Source organism: Psammomys obesus, unplaced genomic scaffold (assembly GCF_907164565.1).
Source record: "Psammomys obesus unplaced genomic scaffold, mPsaObe1.curated_primary_1811, whole genome shotgun sequence".
Lineage (NCBI taxonomy): Eukaryota > Metazoa > Chordata > Mammalia > Rodentia > Muridae > Psammomys > Psammomys obesus.
In genome coordinates this window covers 5,813,591-5,831,853 of record NW_026592118.1, presented here as the reverse complement: position 1 = coordinate 5,831,853, position 18,263 = coordinate 5,813,591, and the positions used below count along the sequence as shown (strand labels likewise).

General features: G+C 38.0%; 1 protein-coding gene across 1 annotated transcript in view; it reads right to left on the bottom strand.

The window, feature by feature from the left end:
- Positions 1-18,263, bottom strand: part of Grid2 (glutamate ionotropic receptor delta type subunit 2) — a 1,513,832-nt gene that overhangs the window by 121,571 nt on the left and 1,373,998 nt on the right. The window lies entirely within an intron of this gene.

Here is an 18,263-nt window from a genome sequence, read left to right as displayed (position 1 = left end):
CTACCACTTAGACCCTTAAAATCTATGCTTCCAAAATTGTTGAGAGATGCTGATTCAGCTAGGCTACTAGGCCTCTAAACTGGGCACATTTCTTCACACTCATATGTCTTCCTCATGACCTATGTTTTACATAAATGTTCACAATTCAAATTTAGGAGAAATTACAGTTGTAATTCTATCTATAAGCTTCACTCTGTTTAACTGAGTTCATCTCTTTCTGTGTATATATTATGGAGCTCTTACAATTACAGCTAAAATAAATCTCTCTTGAGTGTTTCATTAACATGTGTTAGAAAATTTTATCTTATGCTACACTTTCCCTTCCAAAGACACCTCTTTTCTTGATAGTCATTGTAATGAGGAAAACAATTCTACAACTTCTGTATCAACATTTGGGAATGGAAATACATAGTGAGTCATCTACAACATATTCTAATGATTTTTTTTCAGTCAACAATTACTCATATGAGAACATGCAGTTATGGTTGGATGTGTCATATTTCCCCTCAAAGATCATGTTTGAAATACTGAGGATGTAGCTGGTGGTATGGTTCAGAGGGGATGGATCATGAGGGCATAGCCTTCATCAGTGGATTAATTCATTGACAGGATCATAGTAGACAGACTCTTGAGAGTTGGAGCATAATTCTCAGCAGCAGGCTATCTGCCTTGGAAGATATTTCTTGTTCCTGAGCCCTTCCTCTTTGTCCCTGCTTCTTGCCACACCTAAGGTGATGAGCTCCCCTCCTCTCTGGATATCCTTCCATCATGACTCTTTCTGCCTTACCAGAAGCAACAAAGCCAGAAGCAAAACTTTTGAAGCTGGGATTTTTCTACTCTTGTTTCCTCAGGTATTATATCACAGTAATAAAAAGTAACTTATTGTGAGGGGGCTGGAGAGAGAGGCTGCTCTTCTGGAGTAGTAGCTGTCAACCATCCTTAATGCTGCAACCCTTAAACACAGGTCCTCATGCGGCGACCCCAACCATAAAATTATTTTCATTGCTACTTCACAACTGTAATTTTGCTACTGTTATGAATCATAATGCAAACATCTGTGTTTTCTGCTGGTCTTAGGCCACCCCTATGAAAAGGTCGTTCAACTCCTCAAAAGGGTTACAACCCACAGGTGGGGAACCATTTCTAGAGAACCTGGGTTTGATTCCCAACAGCCAAATGTTATTTTATGACCTTATGTAACTCTAATCCCATGGGATCTGACATTCACTTCTGGCATTCCTGGGCACTAGGCATGTGCATGGTATACTGACACACATGTAGGCGAAATACCCATACAGACAAAACTTAAAAATTTTAAAAAGGAAGGAAAGAAGCAATTATGATAAACATCTCAATAATGTTTACCCAGAAAAATATTAAAGATAAAGATAAAATTTAATGAATTCATAGAACAAATAATAAAACCCCAAGTTGGTTTATTTATATTAAAAACAGAATGTAGCATTATTGAAAGGAAAAGAAAGCATTGGTGATGGCTCAATGGCTAACCTGCTTATTATGCAAGCAAAAGGATTAGAGAGTCAGGTCTCCAGATCCTAGTTAAACTCTGGGTGGGCAGGTCAGCTTATCTATACTGCCAGCCTTGGAAGGAAGAGACAGGCATAGTGGTGCATGCCTTTAATCCCAGTACTTGGGAGGCAAAGACAGGAAAATTCTTTTTTTTTTTTATTTTCAATAAAAGGTTCTCATAATAAATGGCCTGCAACCCTCAGGGCAGTTCCCCAGACTACAGCCATCAAAATCACGAGAGGATTCTTGTATTAGAAATAAAGATTCGAGATCAAATAACAAATTTACTACATTGAATATTGGAAGCTCAAAATGTGGGAGTCTTCATCTCAGCAATCCTGATGGAGCATGTACAGAACTTTTAAAAGTTTCTGTTGCTCCTGATGAAGCATTAGTGTAAGGAACCATTTTCTACAGATAAAGCATAAGAAAACTTAACATGGAGAGAGTCCTACAGTGTTGATGTGGGACAAACTGGGAATATTTGGCTAAGTTTCTTCTGCACGAAGTCTCTTGTTTGCAGAATTATTCTACAGGTTTTTCTTTTTTCCTTTTTCTTATTCTTTACACTAGACATTAAATTTCTGGTTTATTTTTAGCTTCCTTGGTCTAACCCTTCAGTTTTTGAGATATATCAGTGACCTTAAAACTTGGAGCTCCACAAGGACCAAATATATCTGGGCACAGGGGTCTTTTTTTGAGACTGATTCTCCAACCAAGGACCATGCATGGATATAACCTAGAACCCTGGCTCGGACGTAGCCCGTGGCAGTTCAGCATCCAAGTGGGTTACTCTAGTAAGGGGAACAGGGACTGTCTCTGACATGAACTCAGCGGCTGGCTCTTTGACCCCCCTCCCCCTCAAGGGAGAGGCAGTCTTGCCAGGCCACAGAGGAGGACATTGCAGCCAGCCCTGATGAAACCTGATAAGCTAGGGTCAGAAGGAAGGGGAGGAGGACCTCCCCTATCAGCGGACTTGGAGAGGGCCAGGGAGGAGATGAGAGAAGGAGGGTGAGGTTGGAGGGAATGAGTGAGGGGACTACAGCTGGGATACAAAGTAAATAAACTGTAATTAATATAAAAAATTTAATTAAAAAAGAACTTCCTCTTGAGAAGAGGAAGAACTTAAAAAAAGAAGAACTTCCTTTTGACTTTTTCTCTTCTTTGTCAAACTGTGCCACCTCGGACCTCTTCCAGCTTCTATAGAATGGTCCTCTGTCAGGGATGCCCCATTGTGCTCCTAGAAAAGAGTTCTAGTGCTATTGTTACTGCTTTGTGAGCTCTGGCACACCGTACTTCAATTGATGGCAACATTATCATTGCTATTACATATACTATTTTTTTTTTTTTTTTGCAATTTAATGTTAGGCAGCTTTCAGAGTGAACTAGTAAAGAGAAGCACTGAAATTATGCAAGAATAGCCTATAGCAACACCAATGAAACAATTTTTAAAATGCTCCTGGCATTTTTCATTGCCTAATTAGCATGCAATCACTGTCCTTTGGATGGTTTTAACTTTGATGGTTTTAAACTTTAATCGAATTTAAACTATTAAGAAAATATTCATCAGCAAAATCTACAGCCATCTTTCAAGAGAGAAAATAATTGAAAGGCTGATCTAGGAAATGTCCAATCCACCTGACTAGATGGTGGGTGTTTCAGTAGTTTTCAACTGGCTTTCGTTCTTGAGATCATGTTTGCATTTGCAGCTGAAATGAATGCCATTGATTTATTTACCGGGGTGGGGCTTCATTTTAGGTTAAGCAAAGGGCAAGAGAGTATCTGAGTGCTTCCTCTTCATATATCCCAGATGCAATTGTGAGGAAGACCACAAAATAATATCTACTGCCACTATTCTCCATGAACCCAAAGTAAAGGTATAAAGATGTCATGGTACACTAATGGAGAAAAGTAACCGTCAGTGTCACCATCTTTGAACTATGCACACAGAATATACTCATTTGCGCATAGTGACATGAATGCTTTGGGAGTAACCCATCTCTTCTGAATTTTATCTAAAGCCTGCTCCATGAGATAAAACTCATCCTCTGCACTGTTAATGGGGCCAAGAACCTGTGGTGTTTGACTCAATACTGTACGAACATAGTTTTAAAAAGACATTTAATGAATTATTGATACACCCATAGAACAGTGCATCTCTCATCAGGGAAGCTTCTTCTTGAAGTAGATGACAACTGAGACAAAGACACCCTCCCCAAATGGTTAATGTACAGAGAAGAAGAAACTACAGAGTGCTCAGGCCTGACTAGACACAGCTATATTCCCAAGGTTCAGGAAACTGTGGAAAAAGAGATGAAAACAACATAAAAGTCAGAGGCAGGTGGTGCTTTCAAGAAAACAGTCTTTTCTGAACACAGCAGGAGCACTGAACATAAAAATTTACAGCAATTGTGGTGACATGCACAAGTCTTGCAAAAGCTCAAGCCAGACAAAATCTTAGCATGGAGAGAAGTGGGTGAGCACAAAATTCCACCACTAGCTGAGGAGCTTTGGCATTTAGTAGCTTTTGTAGGAAGAAAGGACCATTCTTCAGTGATCGGACCCCTGGTTGGTGACAGCCCAGAGCAAGCTGCATGTCTAAGACTAGGTGTGGACCAGATGGGGGAAAGTGAAGAAAACTAAAAGTTGGGTAGGTAGGGAGGATGTAGGAAGAGTCATGAGGTCATGAATATGATAAATTCATTGTATGAAATTTTCCTTTAGTAAAGATGTGGGGAGAGTCTCAGAGGATTTGGGGAAGGGGAAATCACCATAAGAATATATTGCATGAAAGAATATTTTCAATGCAATAAGATAGAAAAAAAACCTACTTAAATAGAGGTCCTACTGTGATTGGTGGACATTGGTACCCACTGATGGTCACTACAGAAGACCTCCTAGCAGCTCCAGAGGTGCGGTAACCCTCAGAAAGGGCTTGATTGTCAGATCCCCATGATATAGCCACACAATTGCCTTAGGTTCAGTTTAAGGACTTTCCATTGAGATGTGTGCTGACAGCTTTCACGCATCTCTTAAGACCCTGAAGCTGAATTTCTGTGGATGATGTCAGTCTTGAGCTCCTCTCCTTAATCTGTTTGTAGCTGGGTCACTGAGAAAAATCACACAATTGCTGTGGCTTACTGTGCTATCAAACGCACAGTTTCTGCTGAAACATAAAGCAAATTCATTTTTCGTGGAGAGGAATAGGGACAGTCTGCTCAAACATTCTGGTAACTGAAATAGTTGTACAAAAATTCAAATATTTAAGTTCCATATCCATGTACCTAACTGATTAAACACAGATACTCTGTAGAGACCACTTCTTGTTCATGCACACTATACTCAGCTAATCATTGTTTTTACAAGTTTCTTCCTGTCAGATGAGGAAATGTAATCTTTCAATGTCATTTTCTCAAATATTTGCATTTCTGGCCCAGTAAAGAGAAAAAGAAAAAGAAAGTATTTTTAAATCGTATGCTCCTCACTGTGCAATGGAAATGACATATTTCTTTCTGTCTGTCACTGCCCCTGTTCTTGTGTTCCTATTCCAAGGTTCTCATCCTGAGACAATGAAGAAAGCACTTGGTAGTTTATTAGGTAGGGCCTGCCAGTGTAACTTGAAGCCACAGTATAAGCGAATACACTTACCATTTACCATCCTACTGATCTTGATATGAGTTAAGAGATACATATTCATTCTTATGTGGATTTCTAATTTAGTAAAAATTTTATAGGCTCACTTCAAAACCTAAATCCACAGAAAATAGTAATCATAATCTTTTCTTTTATTAAGGAAATTGACTGGAAACAATTTCAGAAAGATGACATTTAAACCCAAACAGTAAGATAAAATTTTTCCTTATTGACAACCCCCCAGTATTTCTTTTTTAAAAAATCAGTATAGATAACATTCCAGACATTTTCAGATGTATAAAATGCCCTTTTTATGATTTTCTTTGATATTTCTAACACTTTGATATTTCTTTGATATTCCCAACACTTTGAGACAGCTGAATCTATAGCACCTAAGTCACAGATGCAGACAGCCAGCTTCCTCCAAGCTATAGTGATGATAGCGACCAATACGGAACTCAGGCCGAGGGCCATCTGCTATGCTCACTTCACAATATTAAAGACATGATTTCATGGAGACATTGTCCATAGGAAAGCAAATGCAGGTGAGGTACAGAAATCTCCATCTTTAAGGCACAGAGCATCAAATTTGAGAAATACATTTATGTAAGCAAACATATCGTGATACAGTATGTGACAAGCACTGTAAAAATGCTGCTTCTTTGATGTTCTGTAATCATACTAGTAAGATAAAAGAACTGAGCTTTTAAAAGAAAAAGTTGGTGTTTGCTAAAACCATGAAGGTGGTGACTTGTTTACTTTCTGTGGATGCAAAACGCTAAGTCTTGCTGTGACCGTTACTCTCTAAGCTCGTCTGATTCTCACCATTGAAGAGATAAGATGTTTAGTATTAAACTGAGCCTGAGAACGGAAAACGTTAAAATTAAAAGACCTGAGAATAATGTCAGCAACATAAATTCTAACATTGTACACAAAACTTCATTATTGTTTTAACCAGTGGCCAGCAGTGGACAAAGCCATAAAGTGGACGAGAGTTGCAGGCACAGAGTTGTGATGAACCCAGAATCGATCTGTCTTGGTCTTTGTAATTCACCGCTCACAGAAGTCCTCAAGTTGAGATAGCTTTAATATGTATTACATGTGGATCTAGGTGTTGGTTGGCCTGTTGCACTACAGGCAAATTGATAATTTAGCAGCATTCATCACTTCTGACCATATGCAGCACATTAAATCATGTTTAAGTCCACACTTAAGTATTTAGGAATCACACACACACACACACACCACAAACACATGCACACACATACAAATACACACACATATTTATTCAAATACAGATATGGTTTTGTTTACTGCTGCTTCAAATATAGACCTACCATAGTTTTGTGCGCTTTATGTTGAAAATTTCTGCTTTAAGATGGTCATCATATGGCACATGCTTTCATAAAGATGATATGAAAGTGTTTAAAATAAGTCAACACAAATTTTTAAAGAATGTTTTGTTTCAACACACATGCAAACCTATACTAAACAAAAAAAATGTAATAAATAAGGAACAGCTGTTGGTAAAATGTTTATGATTTACATTCTGAAGTGAAGGACAAAAGAATGTCTTTCTCTGTGATAGAAGAACATTGAAAATGACAGTGCATAAAATAATTACATTAAAACAAAAATATTCTTTTCCACACTTGCTTAATTATGTTTTTGAAGAAATCAGGAGCCTAACAAAGGGTGAGCTTATACCCTTCAGTTATTCAACATTATTTGTAAATTGAGACAAAAACTCAGTAAACAGTAACACTTTAAAAATATTAAATAATAGTATTTTTTAAAGTTAGGGCTGTCTTAGTTTCTTTATTAAAACTCTAAATACTGTAAGTTGTTTGAAAACAAGTTGAAGTTGCTTTCATGCTTTATAAGCATTTTTTCTACGAAAGAGAGTTTGGATCTACACTGTCAGTGATGTGATTCAGCTGCTTATAAATAGACATTTTGAACAAGTCTACCCCACTGATAAATTTAAGGATGCTAAAACTGTGATTGGTCTACAGGAGAGAGCTGGTGGCATCTGTGGAGAACCGGAGACAAATCTCTCCAAGATTAAACCCTGGTTTCCAAAAAAAATGAGCCATGTACTATTTTAACACTCAAGGTTTATTTTCATGAAGAGCGTGTTTAGTTGGATGTCATCACAGGACAGTGAAGCCAGACTCAAGGAAACTGGGCTTGGAAGAGCTACAAGCCACAGAGGATTTCATGTTTGACCATAAGAAAGAGAAGAAGGCTTTGATCTGCAGTTCTGTCCTACATGCAGGATATGCTAGAACAATGGTGGCACCAATATCCGATTTGATTTAAAGCCCACTTCACAAGATGGAACCCAGGCCTGACACTGTTTGGGAACCAAGAACCTGAGGATAGATAGCTGAGGGGCCTAGTGGAAAAGCAGATACTATTGTTTCAAAACAGAAACAAAAACAATGCCCTAAACCAACAAACCAAACAACATAGCAATCAAATGACTCCCAATGACATCCTATTACGATCATCAGTGCCTTGCTCAACTATCACCAGAGAAGCTTTTTCCTGCAGCGGATGTGAACAAATACAGAGACCCATAGTCAGACCTTGGAAAGAAAGCAATGGAACATTCAGCAATAAAAGGGATGTGCTCCATCTGACCTGTCCCCTCAGGGCTCAAGGAACCTGGAGGAAGACAAGGCAAAAAGTGTAAGAGCCAGAGAGGGTGTACACCAAGAAAACATGTACAAGAGTCAGAGATGACTTTTGTAATAGACATAATCTGTAAATAAGCCCCTAACTCACTCTTCTTAAACGGTATTAATCTATTCATGAAGGCTGGGCCTTCATCTGATGATTGCTTCATAAATGCTTCACCTGATACTACTTACCAGAAGATGGTGATCAAAGGTCAGTAAGTTTCGATGTAGACATTTAACACATTAGCAAACACTAATCATCTGATCATATAAATATAATCTCAACGCTCTATTGGTTTCTTGACTAGGACAAAGAAGCCAGAGGGATGAACGCAATTGATTTGTCTTTTAGACAGCTAAAATGAACCCTATGAAATGATCTATAATGGGATTTGCCATGATCATTTAACTATTTTGAAATGTCTTCAAATTTTTTTTTGATAATTGTTTTAAACTTTCATTCCTGCATGTAAATCTCTTTAGCAATATTTTAGTTTTGGTGAGGATATTTTAGTGAATTTCTTAGTTTACAAGATTGTATCTATTTACTTACGCACATGTATATTTGTCTGTGTGAATGTATGTGAACATGCTTGTGCAGGTGTGGATGCCTCTGCATACACACGGAAAACACTAGACAGAGTCTCATTGCTGGGAGCTGGAGGAACAGACATTTGCAGGAGGCACAATTTGTTATTACATAGCAAATGCTCTTAACACTTATAGGTCCACAGAAAAGGACTATGGTATTCTTTCTTTCTATCTATCTATCTATCTATCTATCTATCTATCTATCTATCTATCTATCTATCTATCTATCTATCATCTATCTCCTGGGCTTCTTTAGAAATGAAGAAAAATTAGTTTTCTCTAATGGACTAATAATGGAGTCTCCCTTGGTATACAAACCACTCTTAAGAGCAGTCCCCATGTCCAGCCATAGATGGCCTAGTCAAATGAATTCTGGTATTTTTGGAGGTATATTTGTCTCTCAATACTTAGTCTGGGCTTCTTTTTCTCTTCCTCCTCCTTCTTCCTTCTTTTTCTCCTTCTTCTTCCTTCTTCTTTCCTCCCCCTTCTTCCTCTTCTCTTCCTTCTTCCCCAACAGGTCTTTTGATCTTGTGACTTTAGGAAATTTATGTGTGTGCCAATGTGTGTGTCTCTTTACATATTTGTGTGTGTTTCTGGTTGTGTTTTTTCTTTGATCTTTTTCATTTCTGTCTATATGTTTGTTTTTTAATTATTTTTTTTTCTTAGATGCCAGTTTGTTTTCTAATGAGAGAGAAATGAAAAAAATGTGGATTTGGGTGGGTAGGGAGGTAGAGAGGATATGGGCAGAGTTGGGGGATGAGAAACCATAATCAGAACATACTGTATAAAAAATAAATGTAACAAGCAAAATATGATGGATTACCTTGTTGGTAAATCCTGAATGCTCTGGAATTGAAGTCACATATTTTACTATAAATAGTAACTAAAATGCTTATGATTGTTACCCTCTGATACGACTCTAAACTTAGCTCACTCTTGGAAATGACTTTGAAGTTTTTTCCGTGACATGCTTGGACTTGTGGAGCCAGGGTTAGCCTCTAGAAAAATATTTCTAAAAACAAGATTTTTATGACTGAGTATTTGACATAAAAGAGGGTGGATTTACAAGGAGAGGCTTCCTTCGTTCCTATTCGTGTTACAGCTTCAGTTAAAACAGAAAACGATCATAACATCATTCCCAAAATAGAGTCTGTTACATTCATACTTTTAAATATAAGCATGCATAGAACACTGCACCAACTATGCTGTATATGATCTTAGAAACACAGTCTGTTTTATGGAATCATTGGCTAATGGATTATTTAGATCAGGACACATTGTTATTTAATATTATGGCTGGATATTTAGAACAAAACATAAAAGTAGCACTGTCCATGGAGTGTTGTCTTTTGAGGTCTAGTCTTTTCTATACTCTATTTCCATATGAATGATGAATAAACCTCTGTATAATTTAAAAAAAGAAAGGGAAAGAAGTCACAAAAGTGGAGAGTAAGCAAGAGAAATGATGACTTCATGTGGGATATAAAGAATACACCATTGTTATTTGCCATTGAATGTCTATAATACTCACCTAATTTATTCCCCTTTTTTATGAGTCTTTTATAAGTCTTAAAAAAGCCTATAGAGCCAATTTGGTGGCACATGCTTTGAATCCCAGCACTCTGGAGGCAGAGGCAGGCAGATCTGTGAGTTCAAAGTCAGCCTGGTCTGCCTAATGAATTCCAGGACAACCAGAGCTACATAGTGAGACACTGTCTAGAAATAAACAAATAAGCAAGCAGAAATGCCTACAAATGTCAACATCAATAAAGAGCTGAAAAGGATTAAAGATAGCTATATTATCAGTAAACATAAAAGAATACTAAGATATTATACAATGTGTGATTATATTATCAAAAATGTTTTTGTATGTACGTTATTTATGCAACTATATGTTTTGACTTATAGAATGCAGGTATAAATCTATTTTTAGCACATTACTTACTATTGCAACTGACACTGTTCAGTATGTCATTATTATTTTGTCTAAATATTAACGTTTTCAATAAAGAAAATAATAAAGAATAATATATTATTTTGAAATGTATATTTTCACATCCTATGTTAGAGTCTTAATGCGCAAAGAATATTATTATAAGTTATTGGGACAGGCTTTTGTTTGAGGCACGAGTGTTCAGAGTTTTTTCCATAAAAAGTTAATCAATGTGTTAATAACTGACAGAAATTAAAAAATAAAGTCTTTTTTTCTTTTTCTCTTTTCTTTATTATTATTATCATTTATTACAATTTATTCGATTTGTATCCCCACGAGAGCACCCTCCCTCATTTCCTCACAATCACACCCTTCCCTCCCTCTTCTCCCTCTATGCCCCTCCCCTACTCCACTGATAGGGGAGATCCTTCTACTTTTCTATTTGACCCTAGCTTATCAAATCTCATCAGGGCTGGTTGCATAGTCTTCCTCTGTGGTTTGGCAAGTCTTCACCCCACAGGGGAGGTGATCTGAGAGCCTGCCACTGAGTTCAGGCCAGAGAAAGCCCCTGCTCCCCTTACTAGGAAACCCACTTGGAGACTGAGTCTATGGGCTACATCTGAGCCAGAGTTTTAGGTCCTCTCCATGCATTGTCCTTGGTTGGGGTACCATTCTCTTCAGGGCCCCCACAGCTCAGGTTTTTATTTTGGCTCTGTTGGTCTCCTTCTGGAGCTCCTGTCTCCTCTAGATCTTTCTATCTCCCCCTTCTTTCATGAAATTCCATGCATTCTGCCTAAAGTTTGTCTATGAGTCTCAGCCTCTGCTTTGATACCTCAATCAGTAGAGTCTTTCAGAGGCCATCTGTGGTAGTCTCCTGTCCTGTTCCCTGTCTTTTCCTGCTTCTGATGTCTATCACATTTCTTCTTATGAATGAGGATTGAGCATCTTCCCTAGGATCTTCCTTGTTTGGCTTCTTTAGGAGTATGGATTTTAGTATGTTTATACTATATTATATGTCTAATAACCACTTATGAGTGAGTACATACCATGTGTGTCTTTCTGTTTCTGGGATACCTCACTCAAGATGATCTTTTCTAGATTCCACCATTTGCCTGCAAATATTACGATTTCCATTTTTTTAATAGCTGAGTAGTATTCCATTGTATAAATGCACCACAATTTCTGTATCCATTCCTCAATTGAGGGGCATCTAGGTTGTTGACAGATTCAGACTATTATGAATAAAGCTGCTACGAATATAGTTGAGAAAATGTGCATTTAAAAAAATTTCCCAATTTTAATTTTTTATATTATTAGAGTTTATTTACTTTGTGTCCCAGCTGTAGCCTCCTCCCTCCCGCCCTTCCCTCCTTCCCTCCTTTCCTCCCTCTCTCCCAATAATCACCCACCCTCCCTCATCTTTTCCCTGCCCCTCTCTAAGTCCAATGATAGGGGAGGTCCTGCTCCCCTTCCATCTGACCCTAGCTTATCATGTCTCATCAGAACTGGCTGCAATGTCCTCATCTGTGGCCTCACAAGGCTGCTCCTCCCTCAGTGAGGGAGAGGTCAAAGAGCCAGCCACTGAGTTCATGTCAGAGACAGTCCTTGTTCCCCTTACTTGGGTAACCCACTTGGATAATGAGCTGCTATGGGCTACGTCTGAGCAAGGTTCTAGGTTATATTCATGAATGGTCCTTGGTTGGAGAATCAGTCTCAGAAAAGACCCCTGTGCCCAGATACATTTGGTCCTTGTGGAGCTCCTGTCCTCTCCAGGTCTTACTAAATCCCACTTCTTTCATGTGATTCCTTGCTCTCTGCCCTTTGATTATGAGTCTCAGCATATGCTTTGACACTACTAGGTAGAGTCTTTCAGAGGCCCTCTATGGTAGGCTCCTGTCCTGTTTCTTGTTTTCTCCTACTTCCAATGTCCATCCCATTTGTCTTTCTAAGTGAGGATTGATCATCTTACCTTGGGTCCTCCTTCTTGTTTAGATTCGTTAGGTGTACAGATTTTAATATGTTTATCCTATCCTATAGGCCTAGTATCCACTTATAAGTGAGTATATACCGTGTGTGTCTTGAGTAAATGTTCTTGTTGTATATTTGAGCATATTTTGGATATATGCCTAGGAATGGTATAGCTGGATCTTGAGGTAGCACTATTCTTAATTGTCTGAGAGCCAGATTGATTTCCAAAGTGGTTGTGCAAGTTTACATTCCTACCAGCAATGGAGGAGGATTCTCCAATTTCCACATCCTCTCCAGCATGTGTTGTCACTTGAGTTTTTGATGCTAGCCATTCTGATGGGTGTAAGGTTAAATCTCAGGGTTGTTTTGATTTGCATCTCCCTGATGACTAAGGACATTGAACATTTCTTTAAATGTTTCTCTGCATTTGATATTCCTCTATTAAGAATTCTCTGTTTAGCTCTGTACCCCATTTCTTAATTGGATTATTTGGTTTGTGGGTGTTTAATTTTTTGAGTTCTTCCTATATTCTGGATATTAACCCTCTGTTAGATATAGGGCTGATGAAGATACTTTTCCAGTCTGTAGGATGTTGTTTTGTTCTGATGACAGTGTTTTTTGCTTAAAAGAAGTGTTTCAGTTTCGTGATCTTAGAGTCTGTGCTGTTGGTGTTCTGTTCAGAAAGTTGTATCCTGTGCCAATGAGTTCAAAGCTCTTCCCCACTTTTTCTTCTTCTAACAGGTTTAGTGGGTTTAGTTTTATGTTGAGATCTTTGATCCACTTATGCTTAGTTTTGTGAAGTATGATAAATACAGACCTATTTGCATTTTTTACATGTAGACATCTATTAAAGGAGTACCATTTGTTGAATATGCTATCCTTTTTTCCATTATATAGTTTTAGCTTCTTTGTAAAAAATCAAGTATCAGTAGGTGTGTGGGTCTTCTGGGTCTTCTATCCGATTCCATTGACCCACCATTCTGTTTCTATGCCTGTACCATGCAGTTTTTATTACTATTGCTCTATAGTACAGCTTGAGATCAGGGATGGAGATAGCTCCAGAAGATTTGTTATTGTACAGGATTGTTTTAGCAATTCTGTTTTTTTTATATGAAATTGAAAATTGTTCTTTCAAGTTCTATAAAAAAAGTATTGGTATTTTGATGGGAATTGCATTGAATCTGTAGATTGCTTTTGGTGGGATGGCCATTTTCACTATGTTAATCCTACCAATCCATGAGCATGGGAGATCTTTCCATCTTTTAATATCTTCTTCTAATTCTTTCTTCAGAGACTTGAAGTTTTTTTCATACAGGTCTTTCACTTACTTGGTTAGAACCACACCAAGGTACTTTATGTTATTTGTTGCTATTGTAAACGGTATTGTTTCCCTAATTTCTTTCTCAGCAATTTTGTATTTTGTATAGAGGAGGGCTACTGATTTTTTTGAGTTAATTTTGTATCCAGCCACTTTGCCTGTAGGTGTTTATCAGCTGAAGGACAACTCTGGTAGAATATTTGGGGTCACTTATGTATACTGTTATATCATCTGCAAGTAGTGACACTTTGACTTCTTCTTTTCTGATTTGTATCCCCTTGATCTCCTTCAATTGTCTTATTGCTCTAGCTAGAACTTCAAGTACTTTGTAGAAAGAGATACGGAGAGAGTGGACAGCCTTGCCTTGTCCCTGATTTCAGTGGGATTGATTTAAGTTTCTCTCCATTGAGTTTGATGCTGGCTATAGGCTTGCTGTGTATTGTCTTTACTATGTTTAGGTATGTGCCTTGTATCTCTTGTATCTCCATGACTCTTTAAACATGAATAGATGTTGGATTTTGTCAAACGCTTTTTCAGCCTCTAAGGAGATGATCATGTGGTCTTTTTCCTTCTGTTTGTTTAAGTGGTGGATTACATTAGTGGATTTCTGTATAGTGAACCACCCATACATACCTGGGATGGAGCCTAATTGGTCATGGTGGGTAATATCTTTTATGTGTTCTTGGATTTGGTTTGTGAGTATTTCATAGAATATTATTGCATCAATGTTCCTAAAAGAGATAGTTCTGATGTTCTCCTTTTTTGTTGGGTCTTTATGTGGTTTAGATATCAAGGTGACCATGGCCTCATAGAATGAGTTTGGTAATGTTTCTTTTATTTCTTTTTCTTTTTGTTGTTGGGGATTGAGCCCAGAGCCACATGTATGTTATGTAAACACACCACTACTGTTACAGCATTAGTTCAGAGCCTTATGCATATTAGGCAAGCACACCATTACTGAGTTTAGGTACATCCTTAACCCCTTAACTCATTTGATAAAAACTTAAAATAGTATTTTCTAAGGAGGTTAAACAGTTCAAATAAACAGAAAATCCATATTAAAAGAAAAACTAGGACCTTGTGTATAGTACATGTATAAAATGAATTTTATACAAACTGTGCATTCCAGAAATGATACACACAAAGTTACAGTATTTCCATAGATTTTAATAGATTCCTATGGTAGTAGCTTTCAAAGTTGACAAATGATTGACAAGTTTTATAAAACATTAGAATTCAGTGGACAAAGCATGAATATTGTTACATAGATAAGAATAGTAGGTTGAAAGGAAGATAGCTGAAAGATCTGAAGCAGCAAGTTAAAATCGGATAGATGCACATGCTCTGAAAACACTGGAAAAACACTCAAACACAACAGGGGTTTTGTCAGTGCCAAATAAAATGACAGTGGGCCACTGTTTTAGATCTATTGGTCGGACATTTAGTGTATTTTGCTGATGGGATGCATGGAAATATGCATTCTCTCACAAAGAGGTGGAAAATTATTATGCTTCTTTTTCTCCTCTAAAAGTTACTTCTATGCAAATTAAAAATATACAGTGACTTTCTGGCCCAGTGATCCTATCCTGAGGGTTGTAATTCAGAAGGGGTGGAGGAAGTCAGATAAATGCAGAGGGTACTCAGTGTGTCATTGTTTACTGTGGCACTAAATTGGACACAGCGGCAATGATCTTTGCTCAAGGGATGACGATGCACCATGGAACATGATGGGACCTTTAAAAGAATCTGTTCCTGCCAGCCTAAGAGTGATTTGCATTATGTATTTACAGAAGGAAAAAAAGCAAGGCATAGACATCACTTAGAATACAATCCTGTAACCCAAAATTGTATAACTATGTGAGTATATGCTACATGCTATATTGTTTTCTCTAATAAAGCTTAGCGAAAAATATGAAATAATATAATGTATCCTATTGCTTACCTGATAGTGGGCTGGAGGTAAAAAAGAGGAAAACGACAGAAAGCTAAGCAGAGAAGTAAGAGTATTACGGGATAAATGCTATGTGTAGTTACAGTTATAAACGTAAGAATGTTATATATGCATGCAAATACATGACTATAGACAACTTTGAGTAACATTTGTTGAATTATAATTTATGTTAGTAAAAAAATCACACTTTTAAGGGATGCATTTACTAATAAAAATACCTCTACGTCTTTTTGTTGCATGTTTTTAGTTTTTTGTTGCTGTTCTGCAAGGATCACACTTCTGATGCCTCGTGCTGTAGCCCCAGGAGTGCTAGCATTGCACGTGAACCACCCTCTCCAGCTTGAAAGTGTCTGATGCGGAAATTTAACCTTGGAATTACATTGTAAAATAAACTACATACTTTAACGTTCATAAGAGTAATTTGATTTTTTACCTTCAATTGGATTCACTTTCCACATTAGTATCATTTACTCTTATTTTTCATTTAATTTCTTAGGTGGCTGTGTTTTCTTTTTTTCTCTCTTGAGAATTTGTTGAGAATGCTTTCTGCTTACAGTTTTCTCTGATTCAATTCTCGTTATCATCTCTATTACATATACTAAATTTCTTCTCAGCTCAAGTGTGGCTTATCCCTGGAAGCCCCTTCTTGGCCTGAAGCTGTGTTCATGTCCTTCCTACATGATCCTGTGGCACTGCTGTGCTTCCCTCTCATGGCACTTTAGCACTGTATCACATCATCTTGTTCGTTTTGTTAGACATCATGTAACTGCAAACTCCTGGTGTGCTTGGACAGTTTCTTCTTCACCTCATCCTATCACTTTCCTAGGGTCTAGCCCTGGTACAAGATGAAAATTTGCTGTTGAATCACTTCATTTCCCAAACTGTTAATTCGAGTCTCTATCTACCAATCTTCAAACACGGGAAGTGACTAAGTACTAACAGAATGTTATGACAAACCCTTGAGTAAACATGTATGGGCTAGTACTCTCTGCATGGTAGCACGGACTCGGAGCATTCATGTAATATAAGGGCACTCAGACAGCACAGCTCAGTGGACCATTTTGAAATGTTGACAGTGTTTCATATTTATGCTATCCAATAGGGTAACCACTAGCTATGCAAGGTTCTTTACCATTTTAAAGGTGAGTAATGTGACAGAGAAAACAAAGTGTTAATTCTATTCGTGATGGCTGTCGACTTGACAGAATCTACAACTTGAGAGACAGACCTCTGGATTTGGGTGTGGGAGATTATCTTGATTGCGTTAAAACAGTTGGGAAAACCAAGGGGAGCAGAGACTTTCTCTAGAATGAATTCAGCACCAGGCTTTCTGATCACCCCCCCCCCCCCTGGGAGGGGTGCAGCCTTGCCAGGCCACAGAGGAAGACCTGATAGGCTAGGGTCAGATAGTAGGGGAAGAGGTCCTCACCTATCAGGGGACTAGGGAAAGGGCATAGGGAGAAGAAGGAGGGAGGGTGGGACTGGGAGGAGATGATGGAGGGGGCTACAGCACGAACAAATTGAAAAAACTGTAATAAATGATAATCTAAAAAAAAAAAGAAAAAAAAAAGAGTTGGGAAAACCCACCCATTATGGGCGACATCACTCCCTGGCTGGGATTCTGGAGTGAGTGAGAGCATAGAAGGAGTAGAGCAGCAGCATGCCTTCCTTAACTAGCTGCTTCTTAATTCTGGATGTGACATAATCAGCTGCTTCAATATCCTCCTGCCTCAAATTCCCCACCAGGATGAGCTGCACCAAGAGCTAAATAAATCTTCCTTCCCTGAAGTTGTTTTGTCAGGCATTTTATCAAACTAACCAAAGAAAATTAAGAAATAATTTAATCCTACTTGACTTAAATTTAAGTAGTTAGTAGCTACCATAGTGGACATATCAAACTGAAAGCTTTTCTGTTTAATCTGAGACAAGACATTGTGGAGACTTAATGTATTGCCTTGAATTTACAAGTCTCACTTTAAGTGGGTATAATTATCCCCATTTACACTAAGAGCACTTAGAACATAGAATATTCTTCTAGAATGACCACATAGAGACAACTTAGGTAAATGCGTGGCTATAGCCTGAACCACCTGCAGCAGGGTGAGTTAAAGGAAAACTCAGTGTTTGAGCACTGCTCCATCCTGAAAAGGGAGTGCCAGCGTAGAAACAATCTTCCCTAAAAACCAAATGAGAAGATTTTCTTCCAAAATGAAGTGAAAAATTAATCATCAGCTCTGGGACTAGGAGTTGGTGTGTTGGTGAGCTAACTTGCTTTGTCAGGTTTGAAATGACTGAACGCGGCATTTCCCCCCTTATTAATTTGCTGGGATTTGGAAACAAGACATTTCAAGATGATGATAACTCACAGTCTATTGCACATTATACAAGAACTGAAGCTACAGGCAGTTCTTGTATATATAGTGAGCTATAGTGGGCTGCCTGATATGGTGCTGGAAACTGAAGCTGGGCCCTTTGCAACAGCAAAAGCACTTTTAACCCCTGGGCCATCTCTCTAGCCCCAACAGAAAATTTAAAAGCTATACAGGCTTGGAAAGATGCATTCTAAGCTCTAAAAGTTCAAAACTGCCAACAGAGATTATTATACCCAACACACACACACACACACACACACACACACACACACACACACACACA